Source organism: Melospiza georgiana, chromosome 5, assembly GCF_028018845.1.
Source record: "Melospiza georgiana isolate bMelGeo1 chromosome 5, bMelGeo1.pri, whole genome shotgun sequence".
In the NCBI taxonomy this organism is placed as follows: domain Eukaryota; kingdom Metazoa; phylum Chordata; class Aves; order Passeriformes; family Passerellidae; genus Melospiza; species Melospiza georgiana.
In genome coordinates this window covers 30,241,846-30,253,637 of record NC_080434.1, presented here as the reverse complement: position 1 = coordinate 30,253,637, position 11,792 = coordinate 30,241,846, and positions in this window count along the sequence as shown.

Here is an 11,792-nt window from a genome sequence, read left to right as displayed (position 1 = left end):
AAGCAAAGCTACTATGATTCCAGAGAGTTACTTTCAAAATCTGCCTAGCACTAAATTCCATCCCAAAAAACTCATTTGGCCCTTTTCTAGGCATGCCTGACTTTTCACTTAGAATAACCAGATATTTCTGAGTAAGTTGCAACACTTGGAAGCTATGAAGAACCATTTCTACCCTTCTGCCTCATTTCTCCCTCCTTTGTTTCCTTGTTCTCCTCCCTGACGCCTGACCAGAGTAAATGCCTGAGTGTCTCATGTTTATTCACCAGGCTGCTGATGATAATCACAATGAAATCTCAGTAGCTTTCAGCTAGGGCAAGTGTTATTTTTTAGAAAGCATTTCTATTCCAAGTTATTGCATATGATATCTTAGGCCTTGATCTTATGAAAATCATACTTGATGCCAGGAGTAGTCAGGCTGGTAAAGCCAAGCACATACATAAATGTTGGCAGGATTTGTTCATTCCTAAGTGTAAGAGTGAAATAATTTAACAAATTGTGTCATACATGTAAAGAGTATTTATCAGGCCCACATGGAACAGCTGTTAATATTTTGGAATTGTAATCCATGTATCCATGTCAATATATGTGGATGTACACCCCAGGTGACAGTTTTTGGAAAGAGCCATCATGTGGTGTGCTGTAAAATAAGCTGGAATATGCTGTTTGTGTGTTTGGGTGTGGTTAAAATGTGGGGATTTTAGGACTGCATCTTTTCACAGTTACAGAAATAAAAATTCTTCCAGGTTTGTTACAGGAGCTCCTGTCTGCCACCTTGTGTGACAACATCTCAAGTACAGAATTGGATATTTAGAGGAAAACTAGTAGTAACGGTTGCCAGATTTTAGAAAGAAAGGTGCTGTACCTTCAGATCACTGAGGTATGGACTCTCTTGGAAAACTACTTACCTGAGTGCTAGAAAAGTTCTTTGGGAGAGAAGGACCTGCACACACATTGCAAATATGTAATAATTAGAAAGACCAAACTGAAATATTTCTCTGCAGGAAAGTAATAAATGAAATGCAGGTACCTGTAGTGCTAACAGATGACTGTCCTGATGTTAAATAAGGGGAACTAGAAAACTCTCACTGCCTCCAAAAAAGCATAAGGGGATCCTGTCCTTTATCTTTAAATTAATTGGCAGCATTATTTTATTTTTTTCATACTGCTCTCTGGGCTATTTCTCTTAAGCCTGAGGTGATTAAGCATTGGTAATGTTTTGCCTGTCATAAATGCTCCTTTTTTTTTCCTGTGTGACATAGACTTTAATTTGTAATTTCTAATTCCATCCTTCCATAGTAAGCTTCTGCTGATCTGCTCTTTATATCTTGTTTTCAAAGTACTCCAGATGATGTCAGCTGGATCTATTTTCCTGCCCCAAGATATGGTTCCTGCTCTCACTGTTGTAGTCCAAATGGGCTCTACACCTCTTTACTTAGCTCTATTCCCAACTGTTAGTCCTTAGAGCTACTGCCAGCCTTTAATGGAGGTTTTATCCAGGCAGATAAATGAGATGCAGAGTTAACTTGGCACTGAGATCAGTAGAAGAGTAAATGCACCATGCTAAGAACATTGAAACCTGATGCATGTAGATATTTAATTACCCAGTCTTAAACTTCTGAGTCTGTGCAGATTTCAGTAGTGAGTTATCCCTCTGATTAAGAGTTGTGGCAGATAACTTCTGCTCATTTCCCTTGCCTAATTAATCTAGTAAAGGCAGTGGAACCTGGGACTAAATAAGATGAAATGTTTGGACACACTACAGAGCAGGTTAAGGGAGGTGATCCTTTCACTCTGTTCAGCCCTGGTGAATCCATACCTGGAGGGCTGTGTCCAGATCTGGAATCTCCAGTACCAGAGGGACATGGAGATCCTGGAGCAGGGTCCAGCCAAGGGCAGCAGAGATGCTGAAGGGAGCACCTTTCTCACAAGGAAAGGCTGAGGGTGCTGTGCCTGCTCATCCTTGAGAGGGGACCTCAACAGTGTCTGTCAGTATCTGAAGAAGGGATGCCAGGAGGATGGACCAGGCTCTGCTCAGTGGTGCTGGGCAACAGGGCAAGAGGAACGGGCAGAAATGGATGTACAGGAAATTCCACCTGAATATGACAAAGAACTTGTTTACTGTGCAGTTACCACACACTGGAACAAATTGCCCAGAGAGGTTGTGGAGATATCTCAGTGGAGATATTTAAGGACTGTCTGGACACAATCCTGTGCTATACACTCAGGGGTGACCCTGCTTGATCAGGGAGATTGGACCAGATGACCCAGTGTAGTCTCTCCCAGTCTTACCCATTCTCTGATTCTGTAAGAGAAACAAGTTGTTTAAGTTACTTAGCTAATGACCTTTGTTCATTATCTAAACCACTTACCAATACTTACAAATGCAATTAAACAAATGTGTAATCAAAACCAAGATATACAAATCTAAAATTAGAAAAATAATTTGTTCTGTATTTCTTGGTTTTAAAAGGGAAACATTTTTCACCAGACTGAGAAAACTGTGAAAACTTTTTCATTGAATTGATAAAGTATTTAAAGATAATCTTGATAATTAATGTACTTAAACTCATCTTCAAAGACTTGAAACAATGTTGATATGAAAGTACATGGGCATTTCTTATGCAATGTTATACAGATATTTGTGCATGTATGCAGTGATAGATGCAAGGACCTTTTCTAGGGTGGACTTCACATCATACTCCAACTTTAAAAGTTTATCTCTCTAAAGTTAGACATTTAATTCAATCTGCGACTCTAGATTGCCTCACCAGCCAATGGAGAGAAATGAGGGACTCTAAACAAAGAATTCTAAGGGATCTCATAGCTCTTACCATCTTATGAAAGATGGGATAAACCACACATTGAGAGTTCTCTTTCAGAATGGAGGGGAGTCTGTTCAGCTTGCTTGCTACTTTGATGTTTATCTTTCCAGCAGCTGACATTTGAAGAAAGACCACCATTTTCTATGACAGTAAATCACTTTTTACCAAAGAACTCATACCATTTGAATGAAACAGTGAGTTATTAAAACTCTAGGAAATCCTCACCATCCTTTCAATCCAAGACTTTGGGAAGAACCATAGGAGATTTAAAGTGGTGTGGGACTAGGGTGTTTTTATGGTGTGGGAACGGTGGTTTCTGATCAAAGACTAGAAAATGTGTCCATCAGTTTGCTCATCCTCTGACTGTAGGAGTTAGAATTCCTGCTTGGATACAAAATCCTTGCTGTGGCTTCTGAGGAATGCTAGAAGATGAGAAAGTGGAGAAGAACATTTCATTTGCTCAAAAAACACTCCTGTGGCTACAAGATGAACAGCACCTTGTAGAATCAGTCCCCACATCACCAACCAACTTAATGAAGATTATTGCCGAAGCAATATATTCATTACTGCTGATCAAAATCTTGTGCATGCTGAATGTATACTGCCAGACATTCTACTCCCCCAGAATCACCCCATGCTATCATCCTACACTGAAAGTTTACACTTCCTCGGTCTGCTCCAGTTTATATCAAATGGAGATTATTAAGTTATACACAGGGGAACAGGTGGGTGGAGCAGCTGGCATGAGAAGTGAGCAGCCTGACAACAGAAAAAAAATCAGGGTAGATTGCAGCACAAAAATTTTTCCTAGGAAATTGCAAATTTCACAATCTGTTCATGAGAACTGATGGTATAGCTCGTGTGCCAGGTAACAAGTCTGGGAGACTCTAGACTTCACTGGAAGCAGACTATTCAAGACCTTCAAAGATCTTGTTAGTTTTGGCTTCAGTCTATTACACTATATCAAGCAATCCTACTCATTCTGGAAAGCAACTCTATGAATTTCTAAAGTAGCTTGAAAAGGTCACAGTGGTTTTTCAGTCTTAATTGACTGGCTGACTGACTGACTGGTTTACTTGTATTTTTTATTGTAGATAAAACTTTTAAGATAGCTCTGTGAACTCTCAAAGTCATGCAGAATTTGAGGAGTTTACCTTTAGTTTAATTCAGTGACATGAAGAAAATGCCATCTTGAACCAATTAAAAAAGGACCAGTTAAAGAAAGCTGCCCAGCAAAAGAGGCTTCCCTAAATTTGGGTACATTGTTGAGGGTGACCTAATGGAATGAAGTATTACACATTCAGAAGTACTCAAAATTTAGATTCTAGTGAACTGGGATAGCAAAGGAAGATGCAGTAAGTCAGGACAACGTAATAAGGCTAAAGTGGCAAAGTTTCCACTGTAAGAGCTTAGATGGCTATGGAGAAAGTAGGTGACAAGATCAGATGTGGAAGAAAAGATAAGCTGTCAGTAAATGTCTAATACAGCTGCAGTTTACCCTTTATCATTTACAGGGCTCCCAGAGTGAGTCTCTTAGGTCAGTGTCTCAGGACACAGCAGAACAATGTCTCATCTTTGTGAGCTCAGTGTTGCCATGCTTCATCTCTGGCTGTCTCTGGTTTTGATTTAAGAAGTTTTTCTCATTAAAGTTGCATTAAAACACATACATTTCTGCAGAAAGTTGCACTTCTAACAAATCAGCATTTTTCAAATGAAAAGTGTTTAATCAAAAAGTTTCCAGCCAAGTCTAATTATAGCATTGTTTTTAAATGTTTCAGGGTTTCAGACAGCACTTCAAAAAGAAACACAGTGAGACGTTCTTTATTACTGGTCTTTCATATTACTCAAATTACAAGAAACAATTAAATATGTGATAAAGATATCTTGATAAGCATTTGACATGCCACTGAATAACACTGGGTGTCTCGAGTTTCTAATTTCTCTCCTTTAAAAATCAAACTTCCTTGTACTTATCTGAATTACTGTTGAACACAAGCCAAAGTTCACTTGGACTTCCTTTCTACATAAATTCAATTAAGAAATGTAAACATTTGGAGTCTCTCTCGTGAGGGGAGGCAGTGAAAAAAAAAGAAAAAGAAAAGGAAGACTGTCAGTGGGAAAGATGCATGTAGGCCAAAAGGAGAGAGAGAACTGTTTTTATGTGGAGAAAAGAATCACTAGCAGCTTTTGACAGGGACAAAGTAATCTGTTACTAGAGGCAGCTTATGGCAGAGGTCAGTCAGACAGCTGTGCATGAGAGAAAGGTAACCCAGTACATTCACAGGGAACAAAATGCTGCTAATGACAGGAGAAAGTGTTTCGCTTTTGAAAATATTTTTACTGTTGTGGAGCATGCAGTGAGTGCTGGTTTGAAACCAGTATATTTTGGTTTTTGTTGACATGCTGCTTCTCATAGGCCTTTGTCCAACAACTTGCAACCTCCTGGTGTAATCTAAAAGACTGTGATAAAATTTACAAAAGTAACGGTTAAGAGAAATATGACAACAATAGCAGGAGGGAGAATATAGGGTAAAAGGCTGGGTATGGAATCTTGTCTGTGAATTATTTTAAGGCATACTTAATCCAGTAACATGGGAATTGTCAATGCGGGTTTGAGACCACTGTGCTGGCAAAAGCTGGATAATACATGCAAAGGCCAACACACTTCTGACTCATTGTCTAGAGTCTGGTAGAGGAAGTGACAGCTGGTGGTGTTCTTAATATCAGCATCCAATCCAAGGAAACCAGCTGAAGCATGTAGCTGTGAAAATTCATTACCCATTTAAAAAGTTCAAAGGGTATGTGAGGAAAGTAGAAAAAGACCTTGGCTTTTGAACATTCAGCTCTTTCACAGGAGCTCCAGGAGTTATAAAAACTTGTTTAGGAATGCATGCTGAGAATATTTCAGCTAAATGACTCTTAAAAACTGGGCTTACACAAGTCGACAAAATACTTTAGCTGCGATAGACAAAGCAAAAGAAACTCCAGAACCAACCCACCACCAACACCACCCCCCTCAAATTCCTAAAACTCCACTACCACTGGGTACTTAATATATATATATTTGCTTTTCTTTTATATTCTTTAAACATGTTTGTTGAGAAAGCATTTCTGGAAATTTTCTACAGAACCCAGCCCGAGATAAGCATGTAAACCGTGGGATCTCAACATCCTGGTTAGGAGTAGACACGGATTTGGGTTATACCACGGCAAAACAAATATGGAATGCAGGCCTTTCTGATCACAGAGGAGGCTTATTCCATGAAGGGATTGGAAGTGACACCTCCCTTGAAATCATGTTGCTAGAGTTGCTAAAGAATACAGAGGGTCTATGGGAAAGGCTGGCCCTGGGGCTCTGCAAAACCTGACTGTGCTTGGGTGCCCAGCTGGAAGACAGCTGCAAACTCAACAGGTTGGGACAACCATAATTTAAGAGTTATTTGGGGATGGAAAAGCAGCTCTCTGTGCTGAAAGTGGCCAGGGAGAAATATTTCACAGCATTTTGGTTTAAAAACAGCAGTGGGCAGCTATTCATAAGAGCAAGTTGGATATTATTACTCAAGTGTCAGATGGATTTATAAGATATTGATCAATTATAGCTATCTATTTTGTTGCATCAATGTTGTCTTAGCCAATAGAATTTTTAGAATCTGCTTTAAATACAGCTTAAGCAGGAAAAATATTAACCTGAATCTTGATGCTTCAGGACTTGTCTAATATTAGAATTGCACAGAAACAGCTGGACAAAATTTTTGATAATGTCTAATTATTAGGTCTTGAAAAGGAAATTATTGTAGAGTTGCTCTCATGGCTTCTGACTGTTAAACTCCTGCTCTTCTATATGAACTTTTAGTAGATCACCCTAAGCTTTCATCGTTTTTTGGTACTTCATTTCTGTGCAGCAAAAATTTGAAGCTTCTCCTGAATCAAGGCCTTTCCTGTTGTTGGTGAGCAGAATGATTCAATTATTTTAGTGCCCTTTTTCTCTTGCACTTTCTCTCTGTTTTCCAGGAGAGGGTCTTAATTTATTTCAAATGGACCAAATGTTATCCCAGCATAGTTATACTTTCTATGCTTTACATGTGAGAAAGTGAAACACTGACAGAAGAAATGTTGTCTGTGGTGACAAAAAGGTTCTGATCATCCATGGAAATAAAAATTGGCTAAAAGAAAATGGCACTGAGCTTTGTGTGTGCTGTGTACCTGGTATGGTAAAGGCAGGAGCCCCCTTGCTCTTTAACAATTCTATTTTCAGAGTATGCAACTGTCCCCAACGATTACAGCTCTGAGACCCAGATTACTGCAGTCTTTGGTCTTTCCTTTTGGCCATGTTATTGTGGCTGAATTTACTATCCTGTGCATCTTTTAGATGTATATTTTGCTTTTTTAGGTTTTCAGTGTTGGAAACAGACATAGTATGGATGAAAATTGGCAGAAAAACGTGAAAAGCTTCAGGATTTTGAGTCAGGTGGCAGAACATTCGGGAAGCTTCTGGCACACCACAGATGGTCGGTATAAACTGTTGTGGCAGAGCAGCTCTGCCAGGAACCCCATGGAGTTTATTTCTAAAGTAAACTTTTAAAAATACAAAGGATAAAAAATTAATATAACTTGAGATCACTGGTAATATGTTAGTTTGTTGAAATGAAGTTCCATATCACCCCATCCTTTGTTCCTTCCTCTCCCAGTTATATAAAATTAGTATCCCCATTTTCCTAAGTATACCTTCTCTGATCTTTGTACCCTTTCAAACAAATCAGGTAGCTAGACTGGGGATACAACATAGTATTAAACTGTATAAAATTATTGTATTAGGTAAGATAACAAGTTTTATTATATTAAACCATATTCTTATTTGAATTATGGATTATAAAATGTGAAAATTTTGGTAGAATTGGATGACTCTAATACTAAAGCACAGACAAGATTTTTTTTTCCCCTTGTTGATGGTTTTTTGAGGGCTTGGCTTTCTTTTTTTTTGACAAAGGAGAAAATATTCTTAGAGAAGAATAATTTTCAGTTGAAAAATTCCCAGGCACACAGAACAAATAGGATTAACACAAAGTTTGGGAATTTGATTGCATTTTTTTCCAAAAATATTGGCTGTATTTCAGAATTTCTTGCAATTGTGATCCATGGTGCTTGGCAAATCTTAGCTACCAATTGGTATTTCAAGCAGAAACTTATCTTCATAAAGCTACTGTAAACTTCTTAATAATTTCTTTTACTTCCCTTATGAGTTAGCAAAGTCAGCTTTTAGAAATATCAATCAAAATATATAAAGGGATTCCAAGACAGGACACTATCCTAGTGGTGATTCCATTGTACACTACTGCAATAATGTAAATACTACTTTAGCAAATTGAGATACAGCTAAAACTTTCCATCTCTAAGCAGCTCTTAATATCAAGTTCAAAATTTATTAGCTGTAAAAATAAGAAAATATTCATCTTGTATACCAGTAAGATATATCTTCTAAGATAACCTCAACCTCTCTGCCTCAAAGTCTCAAACATTGAATACACTTGTGTTTGCTCTGTGACATTTTGATGTGAAATTTTACTCAAGATTTCATTAAACTAGGTCATAAAGGAGGACAAACTGAGGTTGTCTGTGTGAACTTGATTGTTTCTAAAAGTGATGCATCTGTTGAATTTTCAATGAGTATTTTTGCCCTCTGTACCTCAGTCTTTCAATCTGGTGAAAACTTATTTCTTTCAGGTGGAATCACTGAGAACTTAATAGCAAAATTCCATGGGATGGAGGCTAGACTTTTTGGGTCACTGAATATTGATCTGTCCTGGGAATTAAATTATGGGCTGAACAGAACACTTTGAGATTGAACTATGCCCGACTCTGTTGCTTTTTTCTAAGTTTTTTCTCCCTGTCCCGTGTTGAAAGGAAGGCAGTAAAACCCTTTCTAGGCTAAGTCAGAGAATATTACCTGTAATTGCTGTATGAATGGGCACAAAGAAGGCAGGTATAAAGCTTGGAAGATACATTGGTGAGATAATATGAGGAATTCAGCTTGAGGGAAAACTGGACTTGTTACCAATAACATACATTCAACAGTAGTGTCCTGTTTTTTATGTGGGATATGAATGTTGTGTCATGTATACAGTGCCATTTTTGTCTTTTCCATTTTGCAGAATGGAATCAAGTCAGATCACACAAACAGGGCTGTATATCTGCAATAACCTATTCTCGTTATGGAATTAGGTGTAACCATTCTATGATTTACTATAATGTTCCATTTCTGGTGAATCTGTAAATGAAGCCATATTTTAACGTTTCAGCCTTGGGACTGATAGTCTGGTGCGTTATTTGCTTGTTGTACCTTTCCTCTTCCGCAGCAACAATTTAGCTTTTCTCAGCACATAATAATTGTGAGAAAATCAAATTGCTTCCGCTTTTGCCAAAGGAAGTCTGAATAAATGTTCACTGGTTAAACATCACTTATTTCCACTCATTGGCTGGTTAAGCAAAGTCTTTGTGAGTTGGTGTTGCTCAAACTAAACTGACTGTAATCCAATTCTTCAGGCCCTCTTCAAGTACCCTGATGGTCTGAGTGGTTTTTTTCTTCTTCCTGAACAAGTTCTTCAGCAACTTTTTGATGTTTTATTTCCTTGAGACTCTTAGAGAGTCACACACATTTTTGGTAGGGAAAGACCTCTAAGATCATTGAGTCCAACCATTAAGCCAGCAGTGCCAAATCCAGCACTAAACCATGACCCCAAGTGCCACATCTACATGCCTTGCAAATATCTCCAAGGATGGAGACACAACTACTTCCCTGGGCAGCCTATTCCAACTCTTGATAACCCCTTTAGGGAAGAAATTCTTCCTAATATCCAACCTTAACTACCCCTAGTGGAACTTGAGGCTATTTAATCTTGTCCTATCACTTGTTACTTGAGATACTCTAGTATTTTCTCTCGCCTTTCCACTATTAACAGCACTGGGATGCAAAATTAAAAATTCTCTTCCTCTCACATCTTTAGAAATCTACCACAGAATTCAGTGAGAGCTCTCAAAACAGGGATCCCCAAGACCTGGACATGACAAGGATTTCAGAAAGGGAGGTCTCCAGGCTCCTTGTTTCGCTGAAAATTTAGGGTGGTTCTACTCATCTGTATTTTGCTAATTGTACTCTGTATACATCCTCTCTGTCAATGACAAGAATGGAAAATCAAAATTAACCACTACCTCCCATGGCCTTTTCAGCCAGCCCATCAGAATTCCTACAGCTGCTCTCTGCTCAGGCCTCATCAAACATCTCTCCCATCACAGTTTATCAAACGCCTCCACCTCAGCATTTCAAGTAACTCAAGCTGCTTCCTTTTCTTGCTTGCTCTCCTGCCAAAACCAGAAAGCCTTTATTAAGGGCTTCCCCATCAATCATCCCAAAAGCCCCTTTGGAGATCTGATTAGTGTTTGCAGCCTACATTCAGGAGCAGGCTGAATCTGCCTGGTGCAACTCTTACAAAGGGATACAGAGGAAGGGAGTGATTTAACTAAAGTGTGAAGCCTTGTTTCTGTGCTGTAAGATATGTTATCATCTCCGTGAGCAGTGAGATATTTTCAGGCTGTATGGAGTTTTGCATGCAGGGATTTAGGATCTGCCATGTCATTTGGGATTGTTAGTGTTTGACTGCAGAGCCCGAGAGACTGGGTAAATTAGGCTGGGCTGGAGCTTGAGACTGCCATGCTCAAACTGCTGCTGTAGTGTTGGTAGCTTGCAGTTGGCTTAGATGTACTTATATCCTGTGCTATCATATCAGAGCAGACATTGCCTTTATGTTCCTAAGCCGATAGGGACTGGGAAAAGCATCTTAAAGGAAGATAGAAGTCTTCTGTTACTGGTGTTCTGTATCCTATGTCTTAGGATTTCGCACAAAAAAATTATACATTAAATCTGTTCACCTAGAAGAATGAAAAATGGGCTGAATTTCACTTTTTCAGGCAGCACTGGAAGAAGTTCTGGGGCTGGGCTGGCTGTGCACAGTTCATGGGGGGACCCCCAAGAACTCCCCATTTGCGTAGGCTGCAGGTTCCAGCCTTCTCTGCTGAGCTCTGTTGAACAAGAAGTGAACCAAGCACTTAATTCATAAAGAAAAAAAAAGGTGAAAGGAACAAGTGATTTATTTGTGATGCCAAAGCAACCACCTTGCACATTGAAGGATGAGATTTTATCTAAATAAATTACTTTTTTCATGCAGTCCTGGGTAATCTAATAATCTTACCAAAACTGCACTTAAGTTCTGTTGCTGTTGTGAATTTTGCACAGAAATCAAGCTGCAGAAAGTTGATTTTACATGATTTAATTATAAAATAGCTCTCAGAGCAAAGTATAGAGACTAACTGCTGCCTGCCAGCCCCAGGTGCTGTGGAGTGAAGTCCATGGAGCCGGAGCAGCAGTGCTGTCCCTCGTCACAACCTCACAGGAAGGAAACTGGATGTTGCCTGGTAACAGGAACTGTTGCTTTTCTTTTTCCAGAGGTTTAGCAAACAGCTGAAGCAACCAATTTGGGGAGCAGCATAAGGTTTGAAAAGAACAAATAGTTGTTGAGGAAAAAAACAGTCAAAGAGTGAGATCAGAGATTGTTACTTGGATACAGCAAAAGCCAACACAACAGAAGGGCTGAGAGGAGAGGCAAAGGCGAAATAACAGTAGATTTAGTTGAGCTCTGGGGGTATTTTTTAATTTTTTTTTCTGTGCTTGTACATCTAGTGTCAAAGCAGCTCTTCTATGCCTGGTGATCCAAATGTGTCTTTAGAAAACTTTTGGTGCAAATCTTCTCTTCTTTACCTTCCAATTACTCATCCTCAGTTAGATTTTAATGTTTTTACTGTTTATTTGCTCTTGAGAAGGAGTTTCTTTTTTTATGCCTCATATGAAGTAAGAGCGGTACTGGTTTCAAAATTGGCAATTTCATTGAGACAACAGGGCTGCTGGACACACCAGGGTCA